Below are 22,211 nucleotides of genomic sequence, written 5' to 3'. Positions count from 1 at the left end.
TGTAAGTCCACTTTGATTGTCATATATTAATCTTCTTTTATTTCTTTAAGCATTCATTTTCTGCTTTCATATGGTGATTCCAATATCTTCAGATTTCGTGGGTCTGCGTCTGTGATTTATTTCTGCTGACTTTTATTCATTGTTTTCTCTGCATTTAGTGATATGTATTTGTGAGCTCTTGTTCTTTAAAACTCTTTCTGTTGGAATTCTTTGAGGTTTAGTTTTGAGCTCTGGGGGCGTTATTAACACAGGAACAATTTGTGCTCTATTTTGGCTTAGGTTTTCTCATTCTACTCAAATAGTGTAAATTCTGACCACATGCCATGTGAATGAGGGCTTGTGGTTTGTATTTCTCAGGAGAGAGTGAGACAAAGGTCCTCACCTTTGCGGAGCACTCACATTCCAGTGGGGTGAGAGGGAGAATGAAAAATCAACACAAAAAAGGAGAAAATGAAAATATTCAGAATCTGGTAAATGCCTCCAAAAAAAAGAAAAATTTGAGCGGAATAAAGGGATTGGGAGTCAAGTGAGGTGGTAAGGTTTGCAATATTGAATACATTTGACAGAGTAGGCCCCGCTGGAAAAGTGACGTTTGAGCAAAACCTTAAATGAGGTGAGAAATGCGTGAGTGATGAGTGGGCCTTGTGTGGCCAAGGAGACTCGGGGGTTCATGTGGCCTGAGCAGCGTGAGCACAGGGCCAGGGGTAGTAGTAGTTCACGAGGTTGGAGAGGCCAGGTGTCTAATAGAACGTGATAACAACTTTGCTTCTGCTCTAAGTGAAATGAGGAAGGGTTTCAGGGTTTGGGGCAGAGGAGTGATAGGATCTGACTTATCAAAGGGCCACTCTTGCTGCTGTGTTGGGAACAGACTGTTAAGGTACCGGAACAGGAGCAGGAAGGCCAGCTTAGTGGCATTACAGTAATCCAGGCTAGAGATGACAGGGCACAGATCAGAGGTAACAGTTAATGTGAAGTGGTCAAATTCTAGACATCATTAAAGATAGAGCCATTATGAGACTCTGTCAGACTCACTGTACAAAATGGAGAGAAAGAAAAGAGTCAAGGTTTAATTTGAACCTCAGTTTTCATGGCTTCATGGGGGGCGCTGGAGTTAAGGGTAAAGATCAGGGGCCACCCAAAGAGTCTAAGAGGCACCTTGAAGAACTACACACTCAGCTTAAAAATCAGAAGGAAAAAAACAAATTAGAAATCCTTCCCCATTCCCATTGGTCTAGTGATTAAGATCCAGCGCTCTCACTCACTCAGCCCAAGTTCATTTCCCAGTCAGGGAACCACACCACTCATCTGTCACACTGTGGCAGCTGTGCGTTGCTGTGATGCTGAAAGCTATGCCACCAGGATTTCAAATACCTGCAGAATCACCCATGGTGAGCAGGTTTGAGCAGAGCTTCCACACTAAGACAGACTAGGAAGAAGGACCTGGCCACCCACTTCAAAAGACTGGCCACAAAAACCTTGTGAATGGCAGTGGAGCATTGTTTGATAGAGCATGGGAAGGGGAGAGGATGGCACAAAAACACCACGCAGAGAGGCCAGCCCCATGGCCTAGTGGTTAAGCTCAGCGTGCTCTGCTTTGGTGGCCCAGGTTCAGTTCCTGAGTGTGGACCTACACCACTTGTCAGTGGCCATGCTGTGGTGGCGTCCCACATACAAAATAGAGGAAGATTGGCATGGATGTTAGCTCAGGACAAATCTTCCTCGAGCAAAAAATGAGGAAGATTGACATGTTAGCACAGGGTGAATCTTCCTCAGCAAATAAATAAATAAACAAAATGTTTAAAAAAAAAAAACCACAAGACAGGGTTCCACTCTGCTGTCCACAGAGTGGAAGGGATCAGAATCCACTCCACAGGCACTAGCAACAACCCCACTCTGAAGACCGCAATTTGGTTAAGCAGAATCCAATTGTCAGACATTTAAGCTATTTCCAATTTTTGGCTATTTTAAATAATGCTTGTTGCATATAAATCTTTTCCCCATCACTGATGATTTCTTGAGGACAAATTCCTAGAAGCAGAATTGCTGGCATCAAGGCTACAGTAGACTCTGTGAAGACTTTTTGATGCATGTCGCCAAACTGCTTTCCCGAAGCCTGCACTGATTCATCCCGTCGGCAGCCCGGGAGCGATGCCTCTCCCCACGGGAAGGCTTCTCCGTGCCTTTGCTCAAGGAAATTCAGGATCATATGGTGGACTTACTCCCCAAATGTTAACTGACTTTCGTTTACACATGCATCGAAAAACAAAAGATTCTGATGCTGATACAACCAGTAAAAGCATCCTCGACATCCCAGTTAAGAACCGAGGCGCCCAGAGTCCGTCAGGAGCCCAAAGGTAGAAACATTTGAAAACCTTTTCAGCTATTTTCAAACTTTGCTTCCCTGTTTTCCAAAATGACTATTATTCATTTACTTGAACAAAACAGTTTAAAGTGCAGTTGTCATCTATTATATGCCTCCGAGAGCTGGGCACTCGGTCTTATAATAAATGGTGGTCTTAGTTCATGCCGTGTGATGAAAGGGCAGTCAGCACACGTTCAAGCCTCTAATCACGGCCCGTAATCCCGTTTTCACATTTCTCTCTGGTCTATCCTACTTGACCCTGCTTATTGAAGCACTTTTATTGTTGCTGGTTAAAAGGACAAGGGGTTGAGCAGAAACAAAAGTGAGGTCTGAGAACCGTTTTTATGCCGTGTGCCCAGTCCAGCTCCACAGCTAAATGAATAGCAACTATCTGGAAATCAGCCAAAGCCACTTGATGGAAAACTCTGACTTCCAAAAAGTATTTCTGGTGCTTTGAAAGCATCGCAATTTGCCCAGGTTGAAAGAGAAAGGTCTGTCTGTTCCGGATAAGAGCACAGCTAGCTAAGTAGTCCTCAAACTTTCTGTAAAGAGCTGGATAGTAAATATTTTAGATTTTGTGAGCCACGTGGTCTCTGATGCAGCTACTCTGTTCTGCCACTGTGGCAGGGAAGCAGCCATAGGTACTCTGTGAGCCCACGGGCGTGGCTGCGCACCAGGAGAACTCTACCCAAAAACGGCCATGGCGGGACTTGCCCACGAGCAGTAGCCTTGCCAATCCCTGTTCATAAACTCACAGTCACCCCGCAGGTCCCTTCCAACTCGGAAATTCTCTGACTCTGTCACTAGGCTGGCCCTTTGGGGCAAGTGGTATTTTGGCTCTAGCTTGTGCAATATTTGCTGATGTTTGGGATGAGAGGGGAAAGAAAGGGAATTCTATGAACCTCTGGAGGCAAACAGACTCTGTCCATCAGCCAGAAACCCACCAGCTTAGGAGGCTGGACACAGGGCGCTTGCCCTGTCTCTTTTGCCTTAGGTGTTAACAATTGAGTTTTTTAAAACTCAAGTTCTGTTAAATTTCTTCAATCAGGGTACATCTTCCAGTTCTACACGTGTATTGAATCTGTTCCTAAACCATATTGTGATGAGAGGCAGACAGTGGGACCTTCAGCTCTTTAGAGGACAGACGCAAGACAGTAGGGACAGGGAGCAACTGGTGGGCTCAGTCTCTCAAAGGATTCTTCAGATGGAATACAAGTCAGAATGAATTGCCTCCCTCTGACTACTGAAATGCCTACTCCCAGGACAGCCTCCAAGGGAAGATGGAGCTCTGAGCTCTCCCCCTCGCTCTCCCCAGCAAAATTCTCAGAGAGGGCAGTGCTATTTTCTCAACCTCCTGGTCTGTTTGACCCCTAGACCTCCCCATCTTTTTAACTCCCACCCCACCCCACAGCATGTGTTTAGTGACCATTGAGCTCCTATTGTACCTTATTTGTCTCTTCTTCCTCTTCCTCTTAAATGTGGTCATTCCCAAAATTTCCATCCTTTGTTCTTTCCCCTTTAAAGTCGTCCTTCTGAGAGCTCATCCATTTCTAGGTCTATATTACTTTGTGATCAACTCCAGTCTCTTTCCCTTGAGCTTCAGTATTCCGCCTGGAAGCCAAGCTCAGCATGTCCAAAGCTGGATTTAGGGTCTGCCCCCAGCTTGATACTCCTCCTCATGGTCTTCTCTCAGTTTGTGGCATCTTTCAGCACCTCAAACTCAAGACCTGAGAATAACCGCTCACTTCTCTCTCTCCTTCCATCCCAAATCAAAGCCATTCTTCTGTCACAGCTTCTCTGCCTGGCAATCCTCATTTTCTTTTCTGCCACCCACTCCCCGGCCATTTAACTGTGTTCTCTGCCTGCAGACTGGCCCTCATTCAGTCGATCTTGAACAAAAACACTCAGACTAATATTTTTTTTTAAGATTTTATTTTTTTCCTTTTTCTTCCCAAAGCCCCCAGGTACATAGTTGTATATTCTTCATTGTGGGTCCATCTAGTTGTGGCTTGTGGGACGCTGCCTCAGCGTGGTTTGATGAGCAGTGCCATATCTGCGCCCAGGATTCGAACCAATGAAACACTGGGCCACCTGCAGCGGAACGCGTGAACTTAACCACTCAGCCACGGGGCCAGCCCCTCAGATTAATATTTTAAAGCTCTATTTTTTAGTCACTCAACTATTTAGAAACCATCAGTGGCGTCCTATTTAAATAAAGCTTTGAGGCCCTCCAGAATCCAGCTCCAGGCTCTCCCTGGGTTTCCCAGCACCATTTCCCCACAGGAACCCTGCACTTCAACAAATGTGGACCACTCATTGTTCTTCTAATGTGCCTAACGGTCCCTTCTTCAGCGACTTTGCTTTTGTTAATCTCAGATGACTGAACGTCTTTTCTCTGTCTTTCCCTATCCACTCCTCAACTCCAATTTAAAATCCAGTCCCTCCATGATATCTCACCGAATCACTGTGGCCAAAAAGTTCCTTTATCCTCCTACACCACGGCACTGTTGGTGTCCCGCCCAGCCCATGTATCATATGCCACCCGTGTGGGAGGTGCCTCTCCCGACAGATAGTAAGCTGGCTGAAGGAAGGAAGTGACCGTTCTACAGTGACGTCTCTCACACAATGCTTTGCCCAGTGCAGGTATCCAATTAGTATTGATCAAATGAATAAGCACGAATGAAAGAGGAATATTGTTTTTACCATTCCTGGAGAAAAGATCCACAAAAGTCTTTTCGTTTGGAGGTTTTTTCTTGCATCTTTTAACCCATTTCACAGACTAGCATAGACATGTATTTCATTGGTGGGTCTTAACAAATATAAAATTAATCTTAACAACAACAATGAGTAAAACAGAATGGTCCCTTCTCAATGACCTGATGCTTAAAAACGTTTTTAAGGGTGTCATAGTAAACTACAGAAATATTTTATATAATCAAAAGTCCTTGAAGGAAATATATATAGATACAATTTATATCAATGAAAAAGTGGAATATAAACATAACTGTATTTACATACAAATAATATGAACATATGGGGAAGGACCAAATGGGGTAAATATTAATATGCTAACAGGATATTTCAGATATATTTTTTATATTAAAATGTTTCCCCTTTATGGTTACAATTTAATATTCTTTACTGCTTTTAAAAAATAATCTGACCTCCAGAATTAAAAATCTAAAGCAGAATATGTCACCAAGAAGAATGAGAATTGTCCGGAAAGCTGTTATTTAAAAACCCTAACCCCAAAAGTAATTAATCACTATCTACTCTCTCTGATGCAAAACTCTCCCCTGTCTTTCTTGCTTCACACCCTTGTTTTCCTGCGGGCATCAGAACCGGCTCCTGTCAGCCGTGCAGCCCGCAGTCCAACGGGCGGCTGCACGGCTTTGTTGTGTGTTAACTGGAAGCTTGACCACATCATTGTCTCAGACATTTAATTCAGTAGGACGGAGAAGCTTCTGGTCAACATCATCAGACCAGAGAAGGAGAAGGAAAAAAAGAATTTAGATAATTACCTCATTTCAGAAGGTTTGGTTTTTCACATAAAAGTCTTTGAGCAAAACTTACCTAGGTCTTGAGGGCTTCTCGAAGCTACCTCAGAACTGAGATATCACTTACAAAATAAACCCATTCGTTTCTTTACTGACGCTCCTCCGTGTCACCTCCTGGCAATGTCACTCAAACAAAGCAATCCATCACATACTGCGAAAGAGAAAATCTCGCTCTTTCTTTTGCACATTGGGGAAAAAACAGCTGTAAATGCTGCCTGACAAGTACATACAAAGCATTCAAAATGTGGGAATTTTTCATCAAAACATAGTTTTCTTACCAAAGGAACAAACTCGAGCACACTCCGACGTGCTCAGGAGACAACAGATAAATACTTAAAGATTTTCTTCCTTCAGGTTCAGGAAAAAGGACATAGTTTGAACTCTTGCAGCTTTTCAACTGAAGAATTTTGTAAGCCTGGTCAACTTCCTGTAGTAATAGTAACAACAGCTGCTCTTACTGAGCCCTGACCGTGCGGCGGACAGTGGCCTGCTGCCACGCCCCTGCTCACCACCGGCCCGGCGACGTCGGGTGTCAGCACGCGGGCCGATAACGGACGCTGAAACGCGGCGGCAGAGGAAACCATCGGAAAAAGCTGGACCTCGCGGAGCCCCTCCCAGCAAGAGCGCGTGCGGGGGAGGAAGAAAGGCTTTCACCTGCCGTCTGGGGACAAGGGGAGGTCCCGGAGGCCCGTCTGTTTGCTACGTGGGGTGTGCAAATGTGAGGCCAAAGCTGACGCCCTGAGGCCCATTAGGAAGAGGCTGAGTCCTTCCTCCTGGCCTCCTTTTTACTCACCGCCTCTCCCATGCCGGCATGTCTATTAAATTAAAGTTGAGCTAATGTTTAAAGAACATTATTTTAAAGGGGCACCCACCCAGCCGGGCCTGCTTGCTGTGTTTCCGCACAGGTGCTATTATTTCCCCACTTAGGACTGCCCTTCACAGGGCTGAGCCAGCATCAGCTTCGTGGGCCTGAACCCAAACCCGGGCTGCCTAAAAGCAACCGTACAGACTCCACGTCTGCCCGCCCGCCGCAAGAATCAGGCAGAGGCAGCCAGGGCGGCTCGGTCATGACTCCCAGAGGGCGTCCGCTGCCGGGGAGGAGGGGGATCACATGACCACAGCCCCGGGAGGAGGGGGAGCACACGACCACAGCCCCGGGAGGAGGGGGAGCACACGACCACAGCCCCGGGAGGAGGGGGAGCACACGACCACAGCCCCGGGAGGAGGGGAGCACACGACCATAGCTGGGGCTGAACCATGCAGAGAGCAGGCTGGTGAGTGTCCCACCACACCTGCTGAAGTGACAGGGAGCACGTTGGCAGGAGCTGCTTTCCCGAGTGGACAGCAGGGCAGAGGTCAGAGCAGTGGAGCCAGCCCCCAGTGGACACAGCCGGGGCCCCGAGAGCCGCCTCTCCACAGCGTGGCCCGGCTGCGGTCAGGGGCCGGCAGTGGCAAATCCTGGACAGGCAGGTGCGGGACCCCATGCTCTTTCTATTTCACTGCCCTGCCTCCATCTCTTCAAATACAGGTGTGCCCATCAATCGGATACAGACCCAGCCCAAAGCCGGCCACAAGACCCCCAGCCGCACCTACCCACAGGATGCCTCCCTCCCTAACTTCCCTCACACGCATGCTCTGCGCACCTGCTTGACACCTAGGCCCTCTTGGCTAAGTCTCTGCTGTAAGTTTCATCTCCCCAGTGAAACTGTGACTCTGTCCTGAAAAGTCCCTAAGACCTTCTTGTTGGGCGCTTCCGCAGCCTCCAGCACGGTGAGGAGCCTCAGAGTAAGCGTTTCACGGTCCTTGTTGAACTGAGTGTGACAGCATAGCTTAGAAACGCAATCTAAGGGTCAACAAATCAACACTAGTAACAGACAGGAAAGCAGGAACCCAGGAAGGGTGTTCAAAAGACGCTGGGCAGTCTCGGACATGGAGTGCCCACTGGGCCACTTCACCCCTGTTCCCAGGGCCACAGGACAAGGTCTCCCTCACCTTGGAACACCTCGGGCCAGCTCTGGGATGCTCCCCCTGGTCTCCTCACAGGTGGTGTCACAGATCTTTTCTTTCTGTCTGTCTCTCCCGGTAGATTGTGGGGAACATTTTGAGGAAATACTATTCATCCTCGTCGACCCCGTGCCTGGAAGGCTGGATGCTCAAATACTCCTTGAAGGAAGCATAACACACCCTTTCAGCAAGTCCCAGAAGGCCACGTTGAAAATCGCTCTCTGATATACATGTGTTTTTCTCTGGTGTGAACTAGTGACTAAAATAAAGGAAGCAAGATGGTGTCCCTTTAGTACACAAGAAAGAGGATAGATACCTTTGGCCCAGTAAATAATAGATAAAATTCCCAGAATAACTCATTCTCAAGCTAATGCTTAATTTACTCAGCGGTGATAATATTTCATGTCATCAGGCATGAATTAACATTCTTTCTACCAGAGACCCATATTTTCAATGCACCAATTTTATTAAATTTAAATTTTCTTATTGAGATAAAACATGCATAACATAAAGTTTACCACTTAAACCATTTTTAAGTGTACCATTCAGTGGCATTAAGTACATTCACATTCGTGTGCAGCCATCCCCACCATCCATCTCCAGAACTTTCTCATCGTCCCAGACTGAAACTCTGTCCCCATTAAACAGTCATTCCCTGTTCCTCCTCCCTTCAGCTCCTGGCAGCCACCATTCTACTTTCTCTCTCTATGAATTTGCCTATTCTAGGGACTTCATATGAGTGGAATCATACAATATTTGTCATTTGTCCACCTTATTTTGCCTAGCATAGTGTTTTCAAGGTTCATCTGTATTGTCGCGTGTCAGAATTTCCTTCTCTTTTAAGGCTGAATAATATATTCCATTGAATGTATGTACCACATTTTGTTTAACCATTCATATTTTGATGGACATTTGGGATGTTTCCAACTTTTGGCCATTGCGAATAAATTTAAAATTTTTAAGTAGTACTTTTAAATAGTTTAAAAATGAAGCAGTAATAAAAGGCAAATAACAAAGACCAGCAATCGCCCATCCCACTGCTGCTGCCCGTCCTGCTGCTCCCCAGAGGCGATAACTTGCGTACCATCGCGTTCCTGCTTCTGGTCATTACAGCCGTATTTATAAATATACTTGTAGGCCCTTTTCTTGAGTTTTTAAATTTTTAATATAATCTACTGACTCCCCACCAGAGAAGAGCCAGCTCTCCTCCTACACACACTTTCCATATATCCACACGGAGACGTCTCCCCTCTACCATTGTTCCAACACATCACATGTTGATAAGACAGGTTTCAGTTTTTATAGTGCCATGCCTGTCAGTCTGGGTCCAGCCAGGAGACAGAAACCACACCTGTAATATGAACAGAGAAAATTCAACAGAAAGAATTATTAACTGGTAATCAGGGAATTGACTACTAAGAGGGATAAAGAGAACTCTAAAGAATACAGAAATATCGGGTGTAGAGAGCAGCTACTATTTCTAGGACGGAGAGAGGGTGCCCAAGGAAGGGCCAGTTTACCCAAAGAAGGGCTGCCTCGAAGAGTCCCCTCCCTCAGGAGCACAGCATGTGGCTGTGGCCTACTGGGTGGCAGAGAAGTTCAAGGAGGTGCTGAGGCTGTGCTGATGCCCGGGAAGCCACCATGAGGTGACGGTGAAACTCACTGGGAAGCTGCCCACTGAGGATCTGTTGGCTGTCTTGCCATGAAAACAAGAATACCAAAGTCTGAAACTTGAGAAGCCCCTTCCTCTTGCAGTGTCCTCCACTGCCCTGTACTGACAAGGTTTGGCATTGTGACATAGGCAAAGGAAATGTTTACGGGGTCCCGCTCCGAGGTCACCAAGCAGGGCAAAGAGGGCTGGGCACAGAGCTGCAGCACTGCTGTGAAAACACCTGAGGACACTCTGGTTCCTGATCTTTTGTATGTGATCTGTTTTTTGGATTTTATTTTTCCTTACTCAGCAGAACCCTTTAGGATCTTTTCTTCATAGCCAGATTTTTGAAATTTCACAACGATGTGTCTTGGTCTGATTCTTTTTAGATTAATTACTCTGGACACCTTGTGCCCTTTCAATGTGGGTGACCCTGTTCCCCAGTTCTGGGAACTTTTCCCATATTACCTCTCTACTATTTTCTTCCCCTGCACTTTCTCTCATCTCTTTCTGGAACTTCTAATTGTTTGATGTTGGACCTCCTGGGTTGAACCTCTAGTTTTCTTCTCTTTTCTCTCTCATACTTTGCCCTTTTTCATCTTTTGCTTAACTTTATGCAAATTTTTTCAACCTCATTATCCACTCTTTCTACTGCATATTTTATTTCTGCTATCGTATTTTTAATTTTTCAGTCTTTCTTGTTTAGTCTTCCTTTTTCATAGCCTCTTATTGCTTCCTGTATGTTTATCTTTCTTTGAATATTACTTCTAATTTTTCTATATGTATTCTTTTGCTTCCTACATTGTGGCTTTTTCTTCCACCTTTCTTTTTTATTTTGTTTTGCTCTCTATCTTTCGTGTTGAAAGCTTTCTTCAAAAGTCCAGTCCATTCTTACTCGAATTAGACAAAACACCTGAGGGGCCAGCCCTGTGGTGCAGCGGTTAAGTGCACACGTTCCACTCTGGCGGCCCAGGGTTCGCCAGTTCAGATCCTGGGTGCGGACATGGCACTGCTTGGCAAGCCATGCTGTGGTAGGCGTCCCACATATACAGTGGAGGAAGATGGGCACAGATGTTAGCTCAGGGCCAGTCTCCTCAGCAAAAAGAGGGGGATTGGCAGCAGATGTTAGCTCAGGGCTAATCTTCCTCAAAAAGAAAAAGGAAAAAGAGAAAACACCTGAGAAGAAGTTCTATGGGCACAAGTACTTTTTCCTGCCTCTGGGTAAGTTCACTGTGCAGGTTGTGATGGCAGCAACAGTAGGAACCTCTGTCTTTTGTCTTGAGCTGGTCTGGCTCTCAGAGAGGAATCCACAGATCTCCTGCCAGAAGGGCTAGAAGCCTGGCCTCAAGCATCCTGGGTACCCAGGGCCAGGACTCTCACTTTCAATCCTTCTGTTTCCAGAGCAGCCTCTCCTGCCTGCCTCAGGCACGCCTGGTGTCGAGTCCCAAGTCTCGCTGTCTCACCCTTCCTTAACCTCCTGAGGTTCTGTTAGCTTATCTTTTTGCATACACGTGAGTTAACTTCGTAGACACCACAGTGCAGTAATTAAGCACACAGTCTCTGGAGCCCAGACAACCTATTGGAACCCTGGTTTCATCACTTACTAGCTGGTGAGTTTGGCATGTTATTTAGCCTCTTTGTACCTCAGTTTCTCCATATGTAAAGTGTGGATACTAATACTCTACAATCGCCCATAGCAAGGGTCAGCACACTGCAGTCCACAGGCCAAATCTGGCCCACAGCCTGTGAGCTAAGAATGGTTTTTACATTTTTAAACAGTTGCAAAAAACCCAAAAAACTCAAATAAGAACAGGTAACAAAACCTTAAGAGGCTCACAAAGCCTAAAATAATTACTATCTGGCCTTTTACAGAAAAGTTTTCTGACTTCTGGCTTCTAGGGTAGTTGTATGAACTGAGTTAATGCAGTTAAAACAGCAGAACAAAATTAAGCCACTCATTCGTTGATTCCCCAGGTGGAGATATCTGTATTTCATACGCGTAATGGGGTCTTCAGTGTGTCAGTGGCATTTAAAGCCCTTGAGACCACATAAGAACCCCAAAGGATTGAGATAGAAGGGGCCCAAGAGCTGAGCTCTGGACACTCCAACTTTACAGAGTCAGAGGATAAAGGAGGATGTTAGCAAACGACACTGAAAAGAGGAGCTATTTGAAGTAGGGGAAAAAGCAGGAGGATATAGAATACTGGAAGCTAGGTTTTGAAAAGCATTTCAAAGAGGAGGAAGTGAACTGCAGTTTGAAATCTGATGACTAAGAATCGCTCACTGGATTTAACAATACGGAGCCCACGGGTGACACTAGTGAATGCAGTTAGTGGAAGGATGTGACAAAAACCTTCTCAAAGTTTAAGAGAAAACAGGAGAAGAAGAATTAAAGACCATGAGGATAGATCTCTTTTGAGGAATTCCTCCCTTTGTAAGGAAGCAGAGGGAAGTAGAGTTAAACAGAGGATTTTTTTAAAGGAGATCAACAAGAGGTTGTATGCTAATGGGAACGAGCCGCATGCTTCAAGTGGGTGAATGTAATGGTGGGATCAGTGGAAGTCTCCTTTGATTGCTCTAACATTGCATTAATTTTTTTTTTTTAAGATTGGCACCTGAGCTCACATCTGATGCCAGTCTTTTTTTCTTTCCTCTTCTCCCCAAAGCACCTCAGTACATAGTTGTATAGTCTAGTTGCAGGTCCCTCTGGCTGTGCTATGTGGGACACCGCCTCAGCATGGCCCAATGAGCGGTGCCATGTCCACAGCCAGGATCCAAGGCAGCAAAACCCTGGGCCACCGAAATGGAGCGTCTGAACTTAACCACTTGGACACAGGGCCAGCCCCACATTAATTTTTTTCATTGAAGTTAGAAGCAAGGTAAGCAACTGAAGCAGGGATTGGCAAACTACAGAATGCAGGCTGTCTTACTCACCACCTGTTTTGGCAGGCACACTAGCTAAGAGTGGTTTTTCTACTTTTAAATGGTTGGAGAATTAATTAATAAAATATTTTGTGATATAAAAATTATATGAAATTTGGGCACGGCCCCATGGCCAAGTGGTTAAGTTCAGCAAGCTCCACTTTGGCTGCCTGTGTTCATGGGCACGGATCCTGGGTGCAGACCTACACCACTTGTCAGCCATGCTGAGGTGGTGACCCACACACACAAAGTAGAGGAAGACTGGCACAGATGTTAGCTCAGGGCTAATCTTCCTCCGGCAAAAAAAACAAAACAACAGAAACAAAGAGGATTAGCAACAGATGTTAACTCAGGGTGAATCTTCCTCAGGAAAAACAAAAATTACATGAAATTCAAATTTCAGTGTTCACAAAGTTTTATTGGGACACGGCCATGCCTTTTCATCTACATGTTTTCTGTGGCTGCTTTTACACTACCAGGGCAGACTCCAGTTGCAAAGGAGTGGTATATGGTGCTTTCCTAGCTTTGGGCTGCTACTCAGTGGTGTAGTTATAACATGACAGTGTTTCAAGTGCCATGTGCATTGCCATTCACCAACATTTTATTTTATTTTTTTTTTACCTGTGCAAACCCATCATGTCAAAACAATTAAAGTGTTCTTCAAATGTCACACTTCTAAGGCACAGTGGAGTGTGCATTGTTTTATTATTGAATTAGATGGCATTGTGTTTATTATGCAATGACACTACAGCTGTGCTAAATGAAGGCAATATCCATCAACCTCACCAGACTGAGTGCTCATCATCATATTTCCAACCCACAGGAAAGCAATGGTCAGAAAAATTAGAAAACTTAAAATACAATATCTCATTCCAGCAGAATTACCTCACAAAAATGAATACATTCAAATGAGCCTCCAACCAAAATAAGTTTCCATGTGGCTCATTTGTTATCCACGCAAGCCATTTACCAATGGTAAATTAACTAAATTATTTGATTGCAGCAGCCAAAGAAATGTATCCAGAGAAAACAAGCTTAGCCTTTTGGCAAAAGAGTTGCTGAAAGAGTTAAAGAGTCATTTAAAAATTTTAAAACAAGACAAATGTTTTCAAGTGGTTTTCCTTAGCTCTTGATGAGTCAAAAGATTTTTTACCAATATTGTAAATTTACCAGTTATCTTTGCAAGGAGTCAATGACAAGACTGAAATGACTGGAGAATTAGCATCTATGAATAGTCTGTAGATAACAACTACAGGCAAGAATATTTTCAAAGAAGTTGAAAAAACACAAATTCAGTAAAACATGAAAGTGGAATCTGCTGAGATTTGTTCAACTAATGGTAGCAAAAATTTGTGTGGAGGAGAAAAAGTCTTAGATGAAATGTAAACGTTTAAAGCTTATGGTTGTTCATGGTATTCTTCATCAGGGGTACTTTACAGTAAATATTTGAATTTATCAAGTGTTATTGAACCACTAGTGTCAAGGGTGAACTTCATTCACTCTCATGGACTTGACCATCATCAGTTCTGTGAATATTTGTCAGATAAGCAGCTGAATATCTTGACTTGCCCTACCACTCAGCAGTCCAATGGCTTAGCAGTAACAAGGTAGCATTGTGACGTTTTGAGTTCAGGGCTAAGATTGACATTTTTCTGAATGAGAAGAACCACACTCGACCACTATTACTGAACACTGAATAACTTGGGAAATTATCTTTTGTTGGAGGCTTGATGTTTCTTAATAAATTCAACTTAAAATTACAAGTCAAAAGTGCTTATATACAAAACGTATTGCAGTAAAGTAACTCCAACAGCTAATGTTGCCTGAATCACAAGCACCATCAAGCTACTTATACACTTCGCACACTGTCAAAAGTTAAAAAGAGCAACATCTCCATTCCCACACATATTTACCACAGATATATTTTCCAAGCTCAAACTACAGTTCCAGTCTTGTTTTTCAAAGATCCATGCAAGTGTAAAGGAAATTTTCTTATTTCAAAATTCATTTAACTGTGCAATTGAGGAGATTCCATCTAATCTTCAATTGGAAGTGATTAATCTGCAACATAATGGCATGCTGAAGGGCACATATCAAGAGAAGAATCTAATAGAATCATATAAACGTCTTCCAAGTGATGAATATGCTTGATTAAAATCATATGCTCATGGACTGATATCAGTATTTGGCAGTACTTATGTTTGAAAAGACATTTTCAAAGATGAAATACATAGAATCTAACAGACGAACATTTGCAATCAATTTTGATGATAGTGAACTGCTAACTTTGAACCTTGCAATTAAGCAGAATGGATACTCCCCCAAAAAGCATTCCATTCTTCTCATTAGTAGAGCTGTATTAGAAAAATTTGTACTCAATTACTATATTATGAATTTTGTCAATACAAAATTTTTCTTCTCTTGTAAGTACCTACATAATATCCTCCATGTTGTCTAAAATATTGACTCTGGTCCTTTACAGAAAAAGTTTGCTGACCCCTGAGCTTCAGGATGGGGGAAGTTTTAGAGATTTTAGGAGAAAGAAAAAGGTATGAAATAGAAACGTAGGATTGTGAGACAGTGAATGGACTAGAGCAGTGTGGGTCATGGTCATGTGTCTCTCTCAGGCATATTCAGCTACAGATGTGGAGGGGTGGGGCAGGCAGAGGAAGTGCTCTGGGGTGGCTATTATTGCCCTGCTAAGTCCATCTCCACTTAGCCATCTGCTTTCTATCTTCCACAATTTTGCTGCATGCTCACCTATTACTTTTGTCTTGGCATATGCTTATTAAACATTTATTTTATCAGCGAGAAGCAATTCACGTATGACTGGGATAGACTGGAAGGATTACCTATTTCAAATCTGTAAGGGTAAATGGACAGCAAAGGAGTTAAGGAATACTCATGAGCTTTCCCATATAAAGACCTAAATTTGGATCACAGCTCCACCACTTACTAGTTGTGTGACCCTAAGCATTTACCAATCTTTAAATTGGTGATAATATCAACACTATTTCATGGGTTGCCACACAGAAAGGACTCCAATAACTATAGTCATGTGTTGCGTGATAACATTTCAGTCAATGATGGGCCACATATATGATGGTGGTCCCATAAGATTAGTACTATAGCCTAGGTGTGTATTAGGCTATACCATCTAGGTTTGTGTAAGCACTGTAGAGGAGGAAGAAATTTTCCTCTACCCTAGTAGGTTCTTCTGGCTGGTCTAAAAATTAAATTGAGATGAGACCGATTAATACGGGAAAAACAAACAAAAGTTAAATAACATGGCTACATGGGGGAAACTCAGGAAAACTGGGTAACTTGCCAAAATGACTGAAGCCTTCACCTTAAATCCCATCCTCAGCTAAACACAAAAGAAGATGTTGGGGTGGGGAGAGTCAGGGACTTCAAAGGGAAAGAAGACAATTCACAGGCAGGTGAAAAGGAGCAAACATTTGGAAAAAAGTGGCCACACAGAAACAAAAGAACACAAAGGGGTTTTTGCTCCCACAAACAGACTTTTCTAGGTCCTTCCCTTTCTATCACCTAGTTCATGTTATGCTAAAGTGATAGACAGCTCACTTCCTGAGATGTGCTTTTTTATCTGAATTCTTTTAGGCAGTTAAGGGGGAGGTAACAAGAAAAACTTTCTGAGTCTTTTGTTTCTTAAAAATAATCAGTCTAAGGAGAGGATGTCAGCATCATGTTGGAATGAGCTCTTCCCTCAGTCTCTCCTTGCTAAGGTACAACAAAAAAGGATATTCATAAACCAACGGAGGCATTCACACAACACAACAGATGTCTGAGAGATCCACGCAGCCATATGTGTGAAGGTGGGGGACCCCTCCCCAGGAGGCAAAGGAAGAAGGTAAGCAGATCTCCTCTCCCCAGGGACAGCAATTTAGGGCACAGGACCTAGCATGGGAGCCAACGAACAACTCTGAAAGGAGAAGGGGGACAAAGCAGCCCTCCCTGGGAAGAATTTTGCTCTTGGAGTTGCCTCACAGCCTGTGGGAATGCTCCATACTCAGGTGGCTAAGCAACCATGGGGGCACCCTCACCAAGCCAAGAAGCCCAGGCAGGCAGCCAGTGCGTGCAGAGCAGGAGAACGAGTGGTAAAGAAGGTGCATGCCCCTCCATTCCACCTGGCACAACAGCTCAGCCAGTCAGCCAGGGCAGGGGAGCCCTGCCAAAGCACCTGCACCTATATGTGTAAAGGAACAGTGGCCAGACAAAGAGAGCAAAAGTGGCACAGCTTCCAATGGATGGGCACAATGGCCAAAGCTCATGGGGGGCTCAGAAAACACAGCTCCTGCCCCCACCTCCACAGTGGTAGCAGGTGGAAGCTGCAACCAGACACTACAACTATGCCACAGCAAAAGTCCACTCCATCAAACAGTATGAGAAATATATTAACATTCTAGACCAGAAGGAAAATGATAAGGATCTAGAAACCATCCTGAAGTCACAGAAATTTACCACCTAACTGACAGAGAATTCAAAATAGTTATCATAAAGGAATTCAACAAATTACAAGAAAACTCAAAAAGACAGTTCAATGAACTCAGGAATAAAATTAATGAGCAGAAGGAATTCTTCACAAAAGAAATTGAAACAATTTTTAAAAAATCAAATGTTGGAGATGAAGAACAAAATGAATGAGATTTGAAAAATCTGGAATCCTTAAAAAACAGAGCTGATATTATGGAGGACAGAATTAGTAATTTAGAGGACAGAAATATAGAAATGCTTCAGGTAGAGGAGAGAGAACTAAGACTAAAAAGAAACGAAGAAATTCTCTGAGAAATATCCAACACAATTAGGAAATGCAACATAAGGATTATAGGTATTCTGGAGGGAGAAGTAAGGAAGAAAGGGAAAAAGAGCTTGTTCAAGGAATAATAGCTGAGAATGTCCCAAACCTGGGGAAGAAGGTGGAATTACATGTAAATGAAGCTAAGAGAAATCCCAATTACATCAATATAAAAAGACCTTCTCAAAGGGATATATTAGTAAACCTGGCAAAAGTAAATGACAAGGAAAAACTATCAAGGGCAGTAAGGCAGAAGAAAATAACCTACAAAGGAACTGCTATCAGGCTTTTAGAGGATTTCTAAGCAGAAACCTTCCAGGCTTGGAGAAAGCGGAATGATACATTCAAACTACTGAAAGACAAATACTTTCAGGCAAGAATACTCTATCTAGGGAATCTATCTTTCAGATATGATGGAGAAATAAAAACTTTCCCAGATAAACAAAAGCTGAGGGAGTTCATCAGCACAAGACCCCACCTACAAGAAATCATCAAGAAGGCCCTCATACCTGAAAAAAAAAAGGGGGGGGAGGGTTTAAAGGCCTTGAGCAAGGAGATAAATAGGCAGAAAAAGTGAGGACACTGCAGCTCTCTATCAGAACAAGTTAGCAAACATTTAATTATACCATTAAAGATAAAAGGAAGGAAAGTATCAAAACAAATATAATCACTTCATTTTAATCACAAACTCACAATACCAGATGGAATAAGTTGTGATAACAATAACTTAGATGGGGAAGAGGAAAGGGATGGAAACTTCTTAGACTGAGAAAAGAGGCTATCAGAAAATGGACTATCTCATCTACTAGATATTTTAGACACGCCTCACAGTAACTAGGAAACGAAAAATCAGAACAGAGACACAAATGATAGATAACTGAGAAAACCATCATAGAGAACTACCAAGCTGAATTGGAAGTCCAAACTACACAGGACAAGAAACAAGGGAAATACAGAACAACCATAAAACAATTGGTAAATGGTAGCATTACACCCTCATATATCAATAATCATTCTAAATGTAAATGGATCGAATTCTCCAATCAAAAGTCACAGAGAGGTAGGATGGGTTAAAAAATAAGACCCAACAGTATGCTCCCTCCAGGAAACACATCTAAGTCCCAAAGACAAACACTCAGAGAGAAGGGATGGAAGACAATACTCCAAGCTAATAGCAAACAAAAGAAAGCAGGTGCCACCATAGTTATATCAGACAAAGTAGACTTCAAGATAAAAATGGCAATGAGAGACAGAGGGGCAGTACATAATGATAAAAGGGACAGTCCAGCAAGAAGACATAACACTTACGAATATATATGCACCCAACACAGGAGAATGAAAGTACATAAAGCAACTATTAACAAACCTAAAAGGAGATATTAACAACAACACAATAATAGTAGGGGACCTTAACACCTTACCTGCATCAATGGATAGATCATCCAGATAGTCAAGAAGGAAATAGTGGGTTTAAATGAAAAACTAGACCAGATGGACTTAATAGATATATATATATAGAACACTCCATCCAAAGACAGCAGACTACACATTCTTCTCAAGTGCACATTGAACATTCCCGATGATAGACCATATGTTGGGGGAAAAGGCAAGCCTCAATAAATTTAAGAAGATTGAAATCATATCAAGAATCTCTTCTGACCATAATGCTATGAAACTAGAAATCAACTACAAGAAAAAAAGCTGGGAAAGTGACAAATATGTGAAGACCAAACAACATGCTACTGAACAACCAATGGATCACTGAGGAAATTAAGGGGAAATCAAAGAATATCTGGAGACAAATGAAAATGAAAATACACCATACCTACTCACATGGGGTGCAGCAAAAGCAGTCCTAAGAGGGAAATTCATAGCCATTCCAGTCCATCTTAACAAACAAGAAAAATCTCAAATAAGTAATCAAACTACACATAACAGAACTAGAAAAAGAAGAACAAACAAAGCCCAAAGTCAGCACAAGGAGAGAAATAATAATTATTAGAGCAGAAATAAATGAAATTGAAACCAAAAAAACAGTAGAAAGGATCAATGAAACAAAGAGCTGGTTCTTTGAGAAGATAAACAAAATGGACAAACCCTTAGCCAGACTCACTAAGAAAAAAAGAAAGAAGGCTCAAATAAATAAAATTAGAAATGAAAGAGGATAAATTATGACAGATACCACAGAAATACAAAGGCTTATAAGAGAATATTATGCAAAACTATATGCCAACAAATTGGACAATCTAGAGGAAGTGGATAAATTCTTAGACTCATACAACCTTCCAAAACAGAATCAAGAAGAAATAGAGAATCTGAATAGACCTATCACAAGTAAAGAGATTCAAACAGTAATCAAAAACCTCCCAAAAAATAAAAGTCCAGGACCAGAGGGCTTCTCTGTAAAATTCTACCAATCATTCAAAGAAGATTTAATGCCTATCCTTCTCAAACTATTCCAAAAAATTGCATAAGATGGAACACTTCCTAACTCATACTATGAAGCCAACATCACCCTGATGCCAAAGCCAGACAATGACAACATAAAGAAGGAAAATCACAGGCCAATATCGCTGATGAACATAGATGCAGAATCCTCAACAAAATTTTGGCAAACTGAATACAGCAATACATTAAAAGGATCATACAGAATGATCAAGTGGGATTTATACCAGGGATGTAGAGATGGTTCAACAACTGCAAATCAATCAACGTGATACACATTAACAAAATGAGGAACAAAAACCACATCATCATCTCAATAGATGCAGAGAAAGCATGTGACAAGATCCAACAACATTTATGATAAAAACTCTTAACAAAATGGGTAGAGAAGCAAAGTACTTCAACATAATAAAGGCCATACATGACAAACCCACAGCCAACATCATACTCAATGGTGAAAAACACATACCTCTGAGAACAGGAACAAGAATGCCCACTCTCACCACTCAACATAGTACTGGAGGTTTTGGTCAGAGCAACTAGGCAAGAAAAAGAAGTAAAATGTATCCAAATTGGCAAGGAAGAAGTGAAACTATGCCTGTTTGCAGAGGACATGACTCTATATAGAAAACTCTAAAGTATCCACTGGAGAACTATTAGAAATTATCAACAACTACAGCAAAGTGGCAGGATAAAAAATCAACCTACAAAATTCAGTTGCACTTGTATACTCTAATAACAAACTAACAGAAAGAGAACTCAAGAATACAATTCCACTTACAATCGCAACAAAAAGAATAAAATATCTAGGAATAAATTTAACCAAAGAGGTGAAGACCTATACAATGAAAACTATAAGACATTATTGAAAGAAATCAATGATGACCTAAATGGAAAGATATTCCATGCACATGGATTGTAAGAATAAACTTAGTTAAAAAGTCCATAATACCCAAAGCAATCTACAGATTCAATGCAATCCCAATCAGAATCCCAATGACATTCTTCATGGAAATAAAACAAAGAATCCTAAAATTTATATGGAAAAACAAAAGACCCCAAATAGCGAAAGCAATCCTGAGAAAAAAGAACAAAGCTGGAGGCATCACAATCTCTGACTTCAAAATATATTACACAGCTACAGTAATCAAAATAGCATGGTACTAGTACACAAACAGATACATGGATCAATCGAACAGAATTGAAAGCCAAGAAATAAAACCACACATCTCTGGACAGCTAATCTTCAACAAAGGAGCCAAGAACATACAATGGAGAAAGTTAAGTCTTCAATAAATGGTGTTGGGAGCCACATGCAAAAGAATGAAAGTAGGCTATTATCTTGCGCCATACACAAAAATTAACTCAAAATGGATTAAAGACTTGAAGGTAAGATGTGAAACCATAAAATTCGTAGAAGAAAATATAGGCAGTACACTCTTTGACATCAGTCTTAGAAGAATCTTTTCGAAAACCATGTCTACTCAGGCCAGGAAAATAAAAGAAAAAATAAACAAGTGGGACTTCATCAGACTAAAGAGCTTCTGCAAGGTATAGGAAACCAGGAACAAAACGAAAAGACAACTCATCAACTGGGAGAAAATATTTGCAAATCATATATCCAACAAGGGGTTAATCTTCAATACATATAAAGAACTCATACATCTCAACAACAGAAAAACAAACAACCTGGTCAAAAAATGGGCAGAGGATATGAAGAGACATTTTTCCAAAGAAGATATAGAGATGGCCAACAGGCACATGAAAAGATGCTCAATATCACTAATCATCAGGGAAATGCAAATCAAAACTACACTAAGATACCACCTTACACCTGTTAGAATGGCTACAAAGAACAAGATAAAAAATGACAAATGTTGGAGAGGATGTGGAGAAAAGGGAACCCTCATCCACTGCTGTTGGGACTGCAAACTGGCGCAGCCACTATGGAAAACAGTATGGAGATTTCTCAAAAAGTTAAAAATAGAAATACCATATGACCCAGCTTTTCCACTGCTGGGTATTTATCCAAAGAACTTGAAATCAACCATTCAGAGAGACTTATGCACCCCTATGTTGACTGCAGCATTATTCACAATAGCCAAGATGTGGAAGCAACACAAATGCCCATCAACTGATGAATGGATAAAGATGTATATGTATACAGTGGAATACTACTCAGCCAGAAAACAAAACAAAACACAAAAGCATCTCATTTGCAAGAACATGGATGGACCTGGAGGGTATGATGTTAAGCAAAATAAGCCAGACAGAGAAAGACAAACACCATATGATTTCACTCATATGTGGCAGATAAACTAACAAACACATGGACAAAGAGAAAAGATTACTGGTTACCAGAGGGGAAGGGGGTTGGGAGTGGGCATAAGGGGTTAAGAGGCACACACATATGGTGACTGACAAATAATAATGTACAACTGAAGTTTAACAATA

At 42.2% G+C, this 22,211-nt stretch overlaps 1 long non-coding RNA gene across 1 annotated transcript; it reads right to left on the bottom strand.

Moving 5' to 3' along the window:
- Positions 1–9,064: 9,064 nt before the first annotated feature.
- LOC138918337 (uncharacterized) lies at positions 9,065–9,705 on the bottom strand. Its single transcript, XR_011427653.1, has 2 exons — positions 9,587–9,705; positions 9,065–9,274 (listed from the first exon to the last, which is right to left on the bottom strand). It is a non-coding gene; the product is annotated as an uncharacterized lncRNA (long non-coding RNA).
- Between the last annotated feature and the right edge of the window lie 12,506 nt (positions 9,706–22,211).

The sequence above is a fragment of the Equus caballus genome, chromosome 17 (assembly GCF_041296265.1).
Source record: "Equus caballus isolate H_3958 breed thoroughbred chromosome 17, TB-T2T, whole genome shotgun sequence".
NCBI classification, from domain to species: domain Eukaryota; kingdom Metazoa; phylum Chordata; class Mammalia; order Perissodactyla; family Equidae; genus Equus; species Equus caballus.
Note: the sequence above shows the minus strand (reverse complement) of the source record. Positions and strands in the feature narration are given on the sequence as shown.